This window comes from Triticum dicoccoides, chromosome 7B (genome assembly GCF_002162155.2).
Source record: "Triticum dicoccoides isolate Atlit2015 ecotype Zavitan chromosome 7B, WEW_v2.0, whole genome shotgun sequence".
Taxonomy (NCBI): domain Eukaryota; kingdom Viridiplantae; phylum Streptophyta; class Magnoliopsida; order Poales; family Poaceae; genus Triticum; species Triticum dicoccoides.
Window position 1 is genome coordinate 610,082,126 of NC_041393.1, and position 17,118 is coordinate 610,099,243.

At 44.9% G+C, this 17,118-nt stretch overlaps 2 non-coding genes across 2 annotated transcripts; both read left to right on the forward strand.

Moving 5' to 3' along the window:
• Nucleotides 1-16,761: 16,761 nt before the first annotated feature.
• LOC119342483 lies at nt 16,762-16,842 on the forward strand. The gene has a single exon (XR_005165609.1). It is a non-coding gene; the product is annotated as a small nucleolar RNA snoR77Y (small nucleolar RNA).
• A 51-nt stretch (nt 16,843-16,893) lies between these two features.
• LOC119342463 lies at nt 16,894-17,071 on the forward strand. The gene has a single exon (XR_005165595.1). It is a non-coding gene; the product is annotated as a small nucleolar RNA Z112 (small nucleolar RNA).
• The last annotated feature ends 47 nt before the right edge of the window (nt 17,072-17,118 follow it).

Here is a 17,118-nt window from a genome sequence, read left to right on the forward strand (position 1 = left end):
AATACTAGAACACCTACACCACCTGAGCAAATTAAAGTTGAACCTAGTATTGCTATGGTTAAAGATCTCTTGGCTGATGATATTGATGGGCATGTTATTTACTTCTGTGATCAAGCTGCTAGAACTGCTAGACCCGATGCTAAGAAACATAGACATGTTGTAGGCATGCCTGTTATTTCTGTTAAAATAGGAGATTATTGTTATCATGGCTAATGTGATATGGGTTCTAGTGCCAGTCCAATACCTCATTCCTTATACAAAGAATTTATGCATGATATTGCACCTGCTGAGATAGAAGAAATAGATGTTACAATTAAGCTTGCCAATAGAGATACTATTTCACTAATTGGGATTGTTAGAGATGTTGAAGTCTTGTGTGGGAAAGTTAAATATCCTGCTGATTTTTTTGTTCTTAGTTCCCCACAAGATGACTTTTGTCCCATTATATTTGGTAGACCCTTCTTGAACACTGTTAATGCTAAGATAGACCACGAAAAGGATGTTGTTACTATTGGTTTAGGGGATATGTCTCATGAGTTTAATTTTGCTAAATTTCGTAGACAACCCCATGATAAATAATTGCCTAGCAAGGATGAACTTATTGGTCTTGCTTCTATTGTCGTGCCTCCTAATGATCCTTTAGAACAATATTTGCTAGACCATGAAAATGATATGTTTATGAATGAAAGAAGGGAGATAGATGAAGTATTCTTTAAATAGGGACCTATTTTGAAACATAACTTGCATGTTCAAATCCTAGGGGATCCTCCACCACCCAAGGGTGATCCCGTGTTTGAGCTTAAACAACTACCTGATACTCTTAAATATGCTTATCTTGATGAAAAGAAGATATATCCTGTTATTATTAGTGCTAACCTTTCAGAGCGGGAAGAGGAGATATTATTGAAAACTTTGAAGAAGCACCATGCTGCTATTGGATATACTCTTGATGATCTTATGGGCATTAGTCCCACTTTATGTCAACACAAGATAAATTTGGAGAAAGACGCCAAACCAGTTATTGATCACCAATGATGGTTAAATCCTAAGATGAAAGAAGTGGTAAGAAAGGAAATATTAAAGCTCCTGGAGGCAGGTATAATGTATCCCGTTGCTGATAGTCAGTGGGTGAGCCTGTCCATTGTGTCCCTAAGAAGGGATGTGTCAGGACCGGATTTTCGGGATATTAATTTCCCAAAAATGGTACTTGTGCTCACTAGCCCCAGGATTACTATTAGCTGATGAGGCACCAACCTGATACAGAAATTCCCAGAAAAATATAAAATATGTAGTACAAGACCATTCTGGCCTATGAGTACAACAATTGGTTTCTAGTGGCTGATGGCGGAAGCGGTTTGTGGTATTTTAGCATCTATGTGACTCCATTTCCCACAGGAACAGCTGACCAGGATAACTCCTATCTTCGCGAGGCTGCTATCATCATTGCGTAGGTTCCGGAGCTGTCGTCGCAACGCTCCTCTCCATGCAAGAAATCTGGCCAAGACAATAGCCAGGGACAAGCCAGTGAGTAGTTTGAATGTACTCGCAAACATTATGAACACAGGTATAATATAACAGATGATAATCATGCTCAGAAATATTCTATAATCACAATGTCAGTCACAAAATAAAAATCCATGATGCACGCAAGCAGGTTATTCATATACAACATGAATATGCAATAATGGAGTAGGAATAGAATGCACCGATCGGGTGTCTGAAGCGACACCTTGAAAGGATAATAATATAAAGCATGCCACAGTCGGGCGTCTGAGCGACACCACATAAAGGGCTTATAAGTAATTAAATAACAAGCATGCCACAGTCGGGCGTCTGAGCGACACCACATAAAGGGCTTAAAAGTAATTAAATAACAAGCATGCCACAGTCGAGCGTCTGAGCGACACCATATAAAGGGCTTATAAGTAATTAAATAACAAGCCTGCCACAGTCGAGCGTCTGAGCGACACCACATAGAGGGCTTATAAAAGAATAATCACAGTGAATATCCAGGAACCATCCCAGGGATACTCAATAATTCAAATAACATAAACAGTTAGTCCACAATAATAATAATCATAATCATCATATGTCACAGGTCATAATCAATGTTCTGGTTTAGCAGTTTTTCCTCCGAAGACCGACACTAAGACCGACACCCATCCCAGACTGTAGTCCTTAACCATGGACACGGCTATTCGAATAGATATAATCTCTGCAGAGGGTGTACTCTTTACCCACGAGTAACGGATTCCTTTAGTCCATCGGGACTAATTCCATTTACGGTCTTTTAATTGAAAACACACCTGACTCTCACACACCAGCTTAACTTACCAGTGTCTGGAATCACCCACGAGACCTGTCAAGCAAAACTCTAAGTGGGGAGGCTACAACCTCGATTAGCATGGTATCAAATTTATACCGCACACTTACTAAGGGGTGCCCCCCTCTCGGTCCCAACCGGAAACACCCATGCCCCCGGACCAGGTGGCTTGCCTACCAGCTGCAGTCGGTATCTTCCACCATGGCATCTTTGTACGGTGTGTGCTAGCAAGGGGTTGACAACTTATTGAACCGTACCCTACCTGAGGCAGGGACAAGTGGTAGTACGAGACAAGTATCAGGGTTACTAGAACAAGACTCGATCTACGGCCGACTCAGGAAGTTTAAGCATTCCCTGCATGATAAGCATATCAAATATATTTCAACCAACAGACGGAATCACCACTCATCATACCCCCTCATGCCATACCGGACACAATCGTCTCGACGAGGAACTAGAGAAAAGCTCGTGTCTACCCAAGACAGAGACTTTCCCGGTTTCCTTCCGGCGGGCATGAAAGGCATACGAGGATGATTACCATCACAAACATATCCATTTCCAACAGCAAAGAAATCTTCATTATGCATTCATGCGTATGATCGTATCATCACATAAAATAACGAATGCTCCATGTCAAGGTGGTGTTGAAACCGTATCAAACAACACACAAAATATTATGCTAGGGTTCAGGATGCTTGCCTTCAAGAGTATGCAAGTGGTGCACTTTTTTGAAGGTTGACTTCTTCTTCAAAATCCTATTTTTGAACATATTCAAATTAACACAAGCTTTAAAACAGAACAAAAAGTTTTCCTAATTATTTTTGAAATAAATCTTAAAATAAACTAGGTAAAATTTGAGAGAGGTAGGAAAAAGAATCAACTCATTTGGAGTTATATTTAAAAAGTTATAGCCAGTCAAAGTTTAGTCAAAATTCTGTTTTTTAAATAAAACAGAAAAAGAAAAAAACGTTTCGAATAATAAAAAACACGTGGGAGACGTACTCTGAGTTTAGGCCTTCACTTAAACCACGTGGACCGGCGCGGGGTCACTGACAGTGGTCCCTTGGGCCCACTGGTCAGGTTTGACCGGTCGCCCGCGCCTCCTTCCTCATCTGGCCGAACAGAGGCGGGGCTCCGGCGATCGATGCCGGTGAACGGCGGCTCCCCGCGGGGTTCTGAGGGCGGGGATGGATCCGCCAGTCCAGGGCGGTCCTCCCGGTGGTCGAAAGGCTGGTGGGGACGGAGGGAGTCGCCGGCAGCGAGCTCCGCGGCGGAGGTGGCTTCGGGAGGATTTGGGGATTTGGGCTGCGATGGTTCCCGATCGAAGCTGAGGGGTTGGGCAGCTCCGCAAGGTCGAGAGGAGTCGGGTGGTGGTGCTGGATGGACGGGGGAGGCCTTGATTGTGACGAACGAGACCGGAGTGCGGCAGCGACCGAACTGATCGAAGACAAGGAAGAAGGCTTCCCGTTGTCGCTTGCTGGCCGTGAGGGGGGGGGCACTAGTGGGATGGTAGGAGGTCGCCTGAGGGCCGGACGAGCTCGGGGGTTCCTTTTATAGCGTGCCTAGGTCAGTTCGGACGGCGGCCGGGGATAAGATCGGTGAACCGCCGTTCTGTAGTTGCAGGGCGACGTGCGCTAGCAAACGAGCTTGCGGATGAGCTCGAGCTGCTCCAGAGGGAAGCTGGCGAGCGAGGGTGGCTCGGGCGGCGCTGCCCAGGGCAGGAGCCTGCTGTGGCCGGCCGCTAGTTGCCACGGCCGACCTGACGGCGGCGCTGTGGGGCTCCAAGGACGGCTCTGCAGCGAGGGAGGGGGCGGGCGTGTTGGCTGCGAGTGGGAAGGGACCAGAACGGGCGCGGGGAGGCGGCAGTAAGACGCGGCAGCTCGGTGCGCGCGCGTGCAAAACATGCGCTTTGGGCGCGCCCAGAGCACGCACGCTGCATGTTCGGCAAAATGCCAAGGCATGCTAGAGGGTTCCAAATCACATGAGCTTTAGCAGGTTGGGGCTATAGACTATGGTAGAGCATTAGACATGCTGGTTAGGCAAAGCAAGCAGGTCCAATGTGCAAACCAGAAACTATGTCAAAACTGACCATGCACACAAGGTGCTTGACAGAATGCCCAGGGCATCTAGGCAACTCTTGGGGTGGGCAAAATCTCCAGATCCTAGTCTCTTTAGATGAAAAAGAGGGTGTCAATGTTAGTTTGTCAAAAACAAAAACTTGTTAGTGTAAGTTTTTGAGAAAACCATTTCTGGACAGAAAGAAAAGGGCATAGTTTCATGGACCAAAAATACTCCAATGGGTCCATTCTCCTGGACTTAAGGGTTTGGTAGGGAGGACTAAGCAGGAAAAAGCTCATGGGCACTAGAGCAAAATAAATTAGGGTTGCAGTAGAAAAAGCCAATCTGGACCAGAGAGCAAAAGAGGATGTTTTGCTCAAATTTTTTGAATAACACCAGTGGATTTTTGCACCAATTTGAATTATATACTCCTACTAACCTCCCCTAATTTTGGTGGAAGTTTTAAAGGAATATTTAAATAGGTTGTAGTGCAAAAGTGCAAACTGGACCAGATTTGAAAACTTGGGGTAGAGCTCAAAATCTCCAAATGACTAAAGGATATTTTTGCATAAAAGTGATTTAGGGACCTCATATGTCATCCCCAAATTTTGGTGGGATTTCTAAATAAATTTATAAAAGGGTTGTAGTGCAAATGGGACCCTAAAACTTATAAGAAGATCATTTTTAAAGAAATAAAGTTCAGGGAGAAATAATTATTTAAATAATTCCACTGATAAAAGAAATGTTTCTAGAGAGGGTATACAAGCCGAACGACATTTTTGAAAGGTTTCTATTTGGATAAAAAGAATTCCACAACTCAGAAGAAAAGAGTAGATCTGAAATCAAAAGATAAATTCAGAAATAAAAATTTAATTTCCTGGCAAAATTTTAATAAACAAATCATGGTTAAATTTTGGGGTGTTACAACACTACCCCCCTTAAGAAAAATCTCGTCCTCGAGATTTGCTAAGGGTTGTTTTTAAAAAAATTACTCCGATTAGCTAAAACCAAACAGTTTGTTCATAGCACAAACTTCGTGTCGTCAGGGTTGGCTTTTGGTAGCTACGCCCGGAATTAAAAATGCAATTGTACATACTTATGCATGGCTACTATTTAAAATAGGGGCGCACAAGCGAACACCATTTAGTTATGGCGATACAAGATCACACAGTTACAAGGAGTGGACATACTAAGACTCGGTACTACTCGAGTGACTTAGTCTACCTCGTTAATATCTAAGTGGGCATGCCTTGTGGACGTCGAGGCCTCTTCATGGGTCTCACTGTCGGGGTTAGCTGGAGGGGGTTGAGGCTAGCGTGTCCTTTTTATAGAAAAAGGGGACGGAGTCTTCCTCCGCACGCTTGCGAAAGAGGCTATTTAGGTGTCGATCACTGACGTGTGATCGAAAGGCTAGGTTGATAGGTTAGGCACCGACTGCCAAAAGGTGTCGGGTCACTGTGTGGCTATCTTACACGAGGAGCTTGGCCGGGGTTAGGTTAAGGTCTGGTGGGATGGTTAGTCTGTGAAAATAACCGGTGTCATAGTGCCATACTATGCATCACTTAACATGTGCACCACATAACCATGCAAACAACTGAATCAACCACGGTCCTACGGAGCCATCATCAACTCATGCTTCTACTCTGGATAAGATCACACCTCACTTATACCAGAATCATTACTAGCAATCTCATCATTTTTCATCATGCAAAAATATTAATTAAACTAATTACCCAACTCTATGATCATATTATTTATTCATCTCATGCAACTAAGTTCTCCTTAGCTTATCAACAAGATTCACTTCAAACATTCTGTAGTTCAAGTATTTTAACATGACAAACAGTTAACAGAATATAATCATATAAATAATTTAAATGCATAAATAATCATAAGTTCAAGTAGGAAAATCACAAATATTGAAGTGGCACCATGAAAATGTTACTGTGGCTTGCCTTAGTACTGATGAGGTTCACAAAGCTCCTGGTGATCCTCAAGACAAGCTGGCTCTGCTGAAAATATTCAAAACCACAAAAAGAAAATATCAAGAAACCTTCTGAAAATTGCCAGAAAATCTAGACAGCAAGAAAAAATCCCATCTTTTGGGTGCTGCTAGATTTTTGGACACAGAACACGATGCAAAAAGAATCAATGCATTCGGACTTGTAGATAAAAAGTTATGGCCATTTGAAGTCTCGTGGAATTTAAATGGATTTGAAATAATAAAATATAGGGGGTGACGTCGAAAGCGTAAACTCCCGGGGCACCACCACTCATACCACTTCACATGTGTAATGAGTGGCTGACTAGCGGGCCCTGCTAGTCAGGCCGGAGGGAGGGGAGAGGGAAACAGAGGGGCGTGGCGCTTCGCCGGAGCTCATGCCGGCGGTAAGGCTTCTTGGAGGCAAACGAGAGGGAGGGATTGACGGAGAAGATGATTGCGCACCTGTCCGTACCCGTAGTGTAGCTAACGGTGGCCGGACGGCATCGGATTTGACCTCTCCAGCGGCGATAGAGGGTGGAGGTTGCCGGAGTTGAAGAAGACGGCGGCTTGGGGCGGCTCCAGGGGCTCCGTCTAGATGGGTTGGCTTCACGGAGGAGAGGCGGAGGCCCTGGCGGGGTCGCCTTGGTTTGGGAGGGGCCGGAGCTGCGGGAACGATCCAGAGGGGATCGCCAGCGAGCTCGGCTCCGAGACGGCAGCCCGCGGCCTGCCCGGCTGGGCTGCGGCTTCTACTGGCTCTAGGAGGGAGTGGGAGAGGCTGAGGTGCTCCAAGAGGCTGCGGAGGGGCTGCTTTTATAGGCGGGGCAACAAGGAGGGCTCAGGCTCCGCCGGAGGACACCTGTCCCTGGCACCCGGCGACGAACGGTGCCAGAGAGCAATGGAGAAGGCGATGGAGGTCACACAAGCACTGTACGCGGGCGCGGACGAGCACAGGAGCGAGGGGAAAGAGACGAACACAGTGCGCGCGCACTGTGCCATTGGCCGGACCGTGCCTGTGCTCGCTGTGGCGAGCTCCGGTGTCGGCGAGTGGCAGGGGGAGTTAAGGAGGTGGAGACGAGGATGGTGGCGAGGGGTGGCACGCTCTGGCCGGCCGAGCGGTGAGCACGCGCTCAACAGAGGCGCTGGCGACGCGCAGAGCGCGTGTATTGCATGCCAGCACGCTCGGACGAACGCGGTCACCGTATGGACCGTGACATCAGGCCACCCTATGCACTAAAAAAGATGTCTGGCGTGTAGTCCCTAGTAAACTGAGATGTTACCACGGTTTGGTTTGGTTCCAGGTGCAGTAGAAGTAAAATGGTGTTGTTGACAAGTTACTGGACAATAACTTTGGGGAGTTACTGTGGTCAAACCACTGGGATTCAAGGGCTGAGCTTTGGGGTTTTACTATCTCTTACTAAGGTAAATAAGCTCAGGGAAACCCAGCTACAATGGAGCTAGTAAAAAGGTAGTTGCTGTAGAAACTACCATTTCAGCCCAGAAGTGACTTTATTTTCTGTAGCCAAAATATTTCAAAGGGTGGTGAAATATTTTTTCTCAGAAAGGTGCCCTAGGGTCCAAAGAATAATTGGGATTTTTCTCATGATTTTTGGGGCAAGGAAAATTAGGGTTGCTTTGGAGCTCAATGAGTTAGCTAGGGTTTAGGAGGCCAAAATGAATATTTTTCATTTAAGAAAAATATTCCAAGCAACATTGTTGGGTTGGTCAGGGGTGAAATGATGGTTGTGAGGAGGAGAGGGAGCACTTGGGTGAAAATCAAGGGATACCCAAGTGGTTAAGTCCAAATGAAATGATCCAAAACTCCAAATCCAAAATCAACTCAACTGAAAATCAAGCCAAGAAAACAGGGCAAAAACCAGGCTGTCACACATGGTAAATCAGCATATCCTGTGGGAAAGATTTCCTTGGAAGTGGCCTTTGGTGATGATCATGACTATAGGGCAGAGATATTATGGTTTGAGGTGGTCAAAATCAAGAGCCCATATCATGCTTTGTTTGGGCGGCCGACTTATGCCATTTTTATGGCCCGACCTTGTTATGTTTATTTGCAGCTTAAGATGACAGGACGTAAGGGCACAATTACGATCCATGGTGACCGAAAAATCGCTTTGGAGTGTGAGGAAGCTGATGCTGCTTATGCTGAGTCGACTTGTGCTATGAAAGAGATCAAGTTTTATAAGGACAATGTTGACCCGACCGATATGACTCCTTTGAAGAAGCCCACTACTGAGCAAGACCTTCTGTTGAAGTTTCAAGCTGATGACACTGAACAGGTTGATTTTGTCCCTGGCGATTCATCTCAGCAGTTCACAATAGGGGCTAATATGGACCCTAAATAGGAAAGCACGCTCATCGAATTCATCCGTGAGAATCAAGGCATCTTTGCATGGAAGCCTTTTGACATGTTAGGTGTACCGAGAGAATTCGTTGAGAACACTCTTAATGTGGATCCTAAGTTTAAGCCAGTCAAGCAGTTCCTTCGTCGATTCAATGAAGAGAGACGTAAGGCTATTGGAGAAGAGGTGGCCCGGCTTTTAGCGGCTAGGTTCATCATTGAAGTTTGTCACTCTGAGTGGTTAGCCAACCCGGTGATTGTACTCAAGAAGAATGGCACTTGGCGTATGTGTGTTGACTACACAGATCTTAACAAGGCTTGTCCAGTTGATCCGTTTGCTCTCCCTCGTATTGACCAGATTATTGATGCCACAACAGGTTGTGAGAGTTTATGTTTCCTAGATGCTTATTCTGGTTATCATCAGATCAGGATGGCAGTTAAAGTCCAAGAGAAGATGGCTTTCATCATGCCTTTCGGAGCTTTCCGCTATGTTTTTATGCCTTTTGGGCTCAAGAGTGCCCATGCGACTTATCAACGTTGTGTCCAGAGTTGCTTGCCCAGTCAGATTGGGCGCAATGTGCATGCTTATGTGGATGATATTGTGGTTAAGTCTCAAAAGAAGGAGACTCTCCTGGACAATCTAAGAGAGACTTTTGACAATCTCCGGGTCTATAAAATGATGTTTAACCCGGTCAAGTGTGTTTTTGGTGTACCTGCAGGCAAGCTATTGGGTTTTTTTGGTCTCAGAGAGAGGTATTGAAGCTAACTCGGAGAAGATTAAGGCTATCACTTCGTTGGCTAAGCCGGCGTGTGTCAATGATGTCCAATGCCTGGCGGGTCATATCGCGACTCTAAGCCGGTTCATAAGCCGCCTGGGAGAGAAGGAAATTCCTTTATACCAGATGATGAAGAAGACATATCATTTTGGCTGGAGTGATGCTGCTGATAAGGCGTTTGAGGCACTCAAAAAACAATTAGCTGAGCCGCCAGTCCTTGCGGCGCCTATTGAAAAAGAGCCTTTGCTCCTGTATGTGGCAGCCAATAGTACGACCGTCAGTGTGGCGATTGTTGTGGAGCGCAAGGAGGATGCCGACCCACAAAATACTTTTACAGTTCTCGGAAAAACGACTTTGCGGGCCGGCGGGGGCGGTGGCCGAGCAGACCCGCAAAAAAGGATATCCACGCCGGCGGTCGAGCAGACCCCGTAAAGCGGACCCATAAAAAGGGGTATTCTGTGGAATATCCCTATTTACAGGTCCGCTTTGCGGGGTCTGCTCGGTCACCGGCCATGCCGGCCCGTAAATCAGTAATTTGCATTTCAATTTCGGGCATGAAAACACATTTCTTTGCTTCTTTATTTTGTTCAAGGCATTGGATACATAATAATTCACCAAATCTTTGCTAGAATAGCAAGACCAAAGAAAACAAGAACCACAACTACGCATTTTAGAAGATATCCAACTTCTATAACTGCTCCCACTAGTTGGACCAACATCTCCATGCCTTCATTGTTGATCTGCAATTCTTGATTGCATTCTTCATTCGTCTTCTTTGTTTCTAAAGAAGTAGACGTTACTTCCCCTCTAGTTTCTTCTCTAATTCAACATGCAGCTGATCATTAGCCTCAGTTCTACCAACGAGTGCACGAATATCTATTAAGTTTCTTCCTATCAATAAATGATGTATTCTTCTTCCGAATACCAAAATAAGCATCCACCTTCCTACACACATGACCATATCAATAAGCTACTGAAATTGAACCGAATAGGTTGATAAAGCCGAATGAAAACAAGAACATACCCCGTCGTTTTCGCATTTGAAGAATACCCATCCGGGGTGTTGCGGTGTGCTAGATGTTAGCCACAACATTGTCTGTGTGCAGTCATCGCAGTGTATGAGCGGCATCGGCGAGCCTGCGAGCCACTGCGCGAGCGCCGAGCCCGGGCGACGACCGGCCGAGTCCTTGCCGGCAAACCAACGACAACGGCTAGAGGACGAACCAGTACCTGCATGCAGCGTTGGGGCTTTGCCGAGGCCGTGCGTGGTGCTCCCAGACCAATCCAGGGCTTGGTGCAGCCGCCGATGGCCGGAAACGCCAAATCCGGCAACCGCGACAAACAAGCGCCAATCTGCAACTTTCCGGCCGATCGAGGCAGGAGGAAGTGGTGGAGGACAATCTCGGGCGTGTGGCGGCCCGCCAGCGTGATCCCGACAGCTGGTATGGCCGGAACCGTAGGCGGCGGCCCGGCGGCAGTGGGTGGGGAAAGCGTGGGCTGAAATGTCCCCCTGCCAACCGATTCCGCTATATAGAGGGCATCGACGCGGCGAGGGGAGAACCTGCATTTTCGCGGGTTGGGGTGGGAATTTTGCCACGCCCCACAAAAATATTTACGGGTCTAACGCGTTTGCGGGGTCTGATCGGGCAACTTTTTTCGCGCGGACCCGTATTTTGGCGATTATTTTGCGGGTCGGGGCATTATACGGGATCTGCTAGAGATGCTCTAAGTAAGAAAATAATAATGCATGTCATCAAAAATTATATTGTTGGATTCGTATTTAAAGTTTTCAGGGATACTATTTTCTGTTACATGTATTAACATTTTATTAGTTAAATCTAAGATCAAAATTAAGTACAAAATGCGAAGGGTATCAATAAACCAGGATAGAGGTAGTACTACACAGGTGAAGATAATGATACAGACATAGGTTGCACCTGAGTTGGAGGCTAAAATGTATAGACCAGACGAGGCGGTTTTATACAAAAAATGACGCGCCGATCGCCAACTCTCGCATACGGGATATATGAGCGTACTTGCGTGCCCATGCAAATTCGATGACCAGAATCACATATTTTATAGGTTTGTGTGTCAAACTGACCGTCGCGTACAAGTTCTAAGACTCTCAGTATATTTACCTCAAAAGAAAACAATAATGCAACCACATGTCTCAGTGGAAGTCATGATTCACTCCGCTCACGGTCAATTGTGCAACACACACGTATTGCATCGTACTCTCTACACACTAGTATTTGGACCAATAATTAATTAAAGTGGCACAGATGCACACGAATACCGCGAGGGTACATGCTAGCTGGAATACTAACTACTATTCATAGGACGCGGCTAATCTGCACCCGAGCTCATATGCTCCTGTATGAACAGTAAAATCGGAAAAAATTTAAAAAAAATTCAAAAAATTCCAATTTATTTTTGAGTGAAACATTGACAAAAGTTCTAAGTGCCTGCAAAAATTCGTCGTGAAATCACATTCCTAGAAGGCGTGGCAAAAAAAACAAAAAAAGTACTCTGAAAAAGCTACTTTCAAACGCATTTTGAAGCATTGAATTTGTTTTTTTTTTGCCACGCCTTCTAGGAATGTGATTTCATGACGAATTTTTGCAGACACTTAGAACTTTTGTCAATGTTTGTCTCAAAAAAAAATTGGAATTTTTCATTTTTTTTTGATTTTTTTTTGATTTTACTGTTCATGCGGGAGCATATGAGCTCGGGTACAGAATGGACTTTTCGCTACTCATAGCTCTAGACTAGCTACTACACGAAGGTGAAGATAAGGATGCAGACATAGGATACGCCCGAGCTGGAGCTTGAAAATGTATAGACCAGGCGAGGTTGTTTTATGCAAAAAAAGATGCGCTGATTGCCAACTCTCGCATACGGGGTATGTGACCGTATTTACACGCCGGCACAAGCTCAATGACCAAAATCGCGTATTTCAAGCTTGTATGCCAAACTGATTGTTGCATGCAAGTTCTGAGACTCTCGGTGTATTTACCTTAAAAGAAAACAATAATACAACCACATGTCTCCGTGGAAGTACTGGTTCACTCCGCTCACAGTCAATTGTGTGCGAACACATGGTGTACACCGCACACGTATTGCATCGCACTCCCTACACGCTAGTATTTGGACCAATAATTAAGTAACATGGCACAGATGCTCATGATTTACCGTCAGGGTACATGCTAGCTGGAGTACTACCTAGTCATACTCATAGCGCTAGACTGGCTACTACCTTACATAGGCGAGTACATGTTGTTTTCTCCTCATCTTTCTTGGCCATACAAATCCGATGATAAACATAGTAGGTATCAAGAAAAGAGAGTAATTCAGCTGGCAGTGGAGTCCACAATTTGGTCGATGCGTGGCAAAGAAAAATGGTCTTTTGGATAGGCTTTATTGATATCAGTGTAATCGATACAAAGCCTCCATTTTTCATTTGATTTGCGCACTACAGCTGGATTGGCCAACCATGTTGGATGAAGTACTCCTATGACCAAGCCTGCCGCTTCTAGTTTCTTGATCTCTTTGGCAATGAACTCTTACCGTTCCAAAGCTTGCTTCTTGACGTTCTGCTTGACGGGTCTCGCATGAGGGTAGACAACAAGGTGGTGCTCAATTATCTCCCTGGGAAGACCGTAGATGTCAGATGGTTGACATGCAAACATATCGACATTCGTCCGTACGAAGGTAACGAGCGCACTTTTCTATTTGCCGTCAAGGGTGTCACTTATAGTGAAAGTGTCGCCCATGCCATCTTCCATAGCAGAGACTTTGTTGGTTGCTAATGGAGCTGCATTGGATTTCTTGCTCTTACCGGCAGAGCTCTCCGACACATCCTCAATGAGTGTGTGATGCCTCGTGTCTGCGTCAATATTTCCCCGAAGAGGAAGGGATGATGCAGCACAACTGCGGTAGGTATTTCTCTCAGTTATAGAAGTTATCGAACCAGTAGGAGAACCAAGCAACACTATGTAAACGGTACTTGCACGCAAAGAACAAATACTTGCAACCCGACGCGTAAGAGGGGTTGTCAATCCCTCTCGGCTAAAAGATTGGTAAAGATATAGATTGGTATATGCAAATAGATTAACGACAAATTAAATTCAGCGGGATATTTTTGGTTTTTTTGTAATATAGATTTGAAAATAAAAGATGCAAATAAAGAATAAGGCAAATAGCAATATAGAGCTGAAAATATATGATGAGAAAATAGACCCAGTGCCGTAGATTTCACTAGTGGCTTCTCTCAAGAATAGCATACGGTGGGTAAACAAATTACTGTTGGACAACTGATAGAACATTAAATAATTATGACGATATCCAGGAAATGATCATTATATAGGCATCACGTCCAAGATTAGTAGACCGACTCCTGCCTGCATCTAATACTATTACTCCACACATCGACCGCTATCCAGCATGCATCTAGTGTATTAAGTTCATGAAGAAACGGAGTAATGCAATAAGAATGATGACATGATGTAGAAGAGATCTATTCATGTAGGAATAACCCCCATCTTGTTATCCTTCATAGAAATGATACATATGTGTCTTGCTGCCCCTTCTGTTATTGGGAAAGAACACCGTACGATCGGACCCTTCACAAAGCACCTCTTCCCATGGCAAGAAAAATTGATCTAGTCGGCCTAACTAAACCAAAGATTCGAAGAAGAAATACGTGGCTATAAGTAATCATGCATATAAAGATAAAAAAACTCAAATAAGTTTCATGGGTATATAGATTTGATCATGAACTCAAAGTTCATCGGATCCCAACAAACACACTGCAAAAAAGAGTTACATCAAATAGGTCCCCAAGAGACCATTGTATTGAGAATCAAAAAGAGAGAAGAAGCCATCTAGCTACTACCTACGGACCCGTAGGTCTACAATGAAATACTCACGCATCATCAGAGAGGCACCAATGAGGATGATGAACCCCTTCGTCATGGTGTCTAGATTGGATCTCGTGGTTCTGGAACTTGTGGTGGCTGGAATTGTGTTTCGTCGACTCCCCTAGGGTTTTTTGATTTTTGGGTTATTTATAGAGCAAAGAGGAGGTGCGGGAGGCCACCGAGGTGGGCACGACCCACCAGGGTGCGCCTGGGCCCCCAGGCGCGCCCAGGTGGGTTGTGACCCCCTCGGGGCACCCCTCTGGTACTTCTTTGGCCCAACAGGTGTCTTCTGGTCTAGAAAAATTCTCCAAAAAGTTTTGCTGCGTTTGGACTCCGTTTGATACTGATATTCTGCGAAGTAAAAACAAGCAAAAATAGCAACTGGCACGAGGCATTATGTCAATAGGTTAGTCCCAAAAAAATGATATAAAGTTGCTATAAAATGATTGTAAAACATCCAAGAATGATAATATAATAGCATGGAACAATAAAAAATATAGATACATTGGAGACGTATTAGTGTGCAACACTCCGAAGAGGAGTGCTTCCCAGAATCCTTGTGAGAGGTCTTGCCGGTCTTCCTCTTCTTCTTACCCTGGGAGCTTTGTCGGCAGGAGCAAGTGCCTTGGCGTAGATGCTGCAACTGCTTCCCGGTAGAGCTTGTTGATGCAGATGACTGCGTCTTTTTTGTCAGAGTGGATGGTGATGACGCTCATCGGCCCTGGCATCTTGAGAGTGTTGTAGGCGTAGTGGGATGTCGCCATGAATTTTGCCAACGCTGGGCGACCAAGAATCCCATTGTATGGTAACGGAATCTTGACGATATCGAAGACAATCTTCTCTATCCTATAATTCAGCTCAATGCCAAACATGAATCTAAGTTAATTAAAAGCTCTCGCCAATTCCGGATTGCTCCCTTGGAATGTTCCCGGCTGTTTGAGATCACGCAGGTGCCTGCCATGGCCTCCAATCAAAAGCTCTCGCTAATCATTTGACACTCTAAGTTAATTAAACTCGCAGGTGCCTGTGATGGCCTTCTTATCTTGTCCTGTGGATCTTATTTCTGGATCTGCAACCCAACCACTTGCAAATGTGCTCCACTACCACAACCCCGAGTTCAATCTTCATCTCCATGGGGTTCTGACTTCTACATAGCCGGATTCTACCGGCACCAACCTTCTGGGGAATACAGGGTGCTCTGGTTCTCGTATGTCTACCATCGCGGCTATGTTCTCACGGTAGGATCTGACAAGCCGAGGAGCATCAGTCGGCCGTCAGTGTCATCGCGTTTGCCAAGATACAGTTGTCAAGATGCTTTTGCTTCCTGCTATAGTTCACAACTCAATCACCGCGGCAACCTTCATTGGTTAACAGGAATCTACATGGAGACTCCTGTGGACATTATGCTATTCGACACAGTAACTGAGACATTCCGGTGGATGCACAATCCTGACCAGTTCGGCTGTTGTTTGTCGTTGTTGGAGATGGACGACAAGCTTGCTTCATGCAGCAGCAGTAATGCTACCATAGAGATTTGGGTTATGCAAGACTATGATGCTGAGGCCTGGGCCTTGAAGTATCGGATTAACTTGTTAACGATGAAGACGTCACCACAGTTTGGTTTAAGTGTGAAATTTATTTCTAAGATGGCGCTGCTTAACCAGCGTGAGTTGCTGACCTGTTGGTGTACTGGCCCACATGATCCTGACTTTCTATTGCATTGTGACATTGATGGAAAGTTTTTGGGTTATGTCGAAATCAAAGAGGCCAAGCATCCAGTATACTTCACTAATCAGTACATCCAAGAGAGCCTAATTCCCCTTCCATTCAATGAGATGCAAGAAGAAAGATTTGTGTATATGGAGCCTCCATTCTTCATAGGGCTATAAGGTGGTACTTCTAGTTTGCCATGTATGCCTTCGGAGCTTCCATCCTTTATGAGCATGGTCCTAGTTCTTACTTCATAGTACTAGTGGAACTAAACAATTTATATGACTTTGCTAGCACTTTTGCTATCACCTGGTGCCTTTTGTGCCGCCTTGAGTGTCATCAATCATCATGATGTGTTGGGAGTATCTATGCTACCCTGTTTACTTTCACTTCGCATTGTTAAGTATTGTGAACGGTGCTGGCTGCAATTTGAAATGCTAATTACTTCCCAAGTTGTTAATGTGTGGGATGGATTTGTGGTAGTAGAGAATCTATGCAGCAATGTCTACCATAATTGCTAAGAAAACAGTTCCATCTAGAAAATATGGGAGATGCAGTCTTTCGTCATTTTCTTCGGGGGTTTTAGCCCAATGATTGTTGGGCAATCTATCTTCTAAATTAGATCTAGGATGCAATTGACGCCTATGATGATTAGCTTCATGTTGGAATTACGGTCAGATTCCAAATGATGATATTTTTGTGGCTTTCTGAGGCTTAAAACCGCTTAGGTCTTCTACCTTTTATATTATTAACTTTGTTCATATTATATCATCCCGGTGAAGAATCTCCGACCATATGAAGTGTCGTATGACACTGTAAATGACAGCTGCTTCTCTCCACTGCAAGTGTCCTCCATGCTGGGCCATCCTTTGTGGTTTGGTTTGTGCTGAAGTCTCCATTTGCACCTGGTTTGGTTTGGTTCAGCTGTGTGTGTGATTTCTCTTTAATCTTGCTTTCTCTGTTTTTTGCATAGTATCTTATTATTGTCGGTAAAT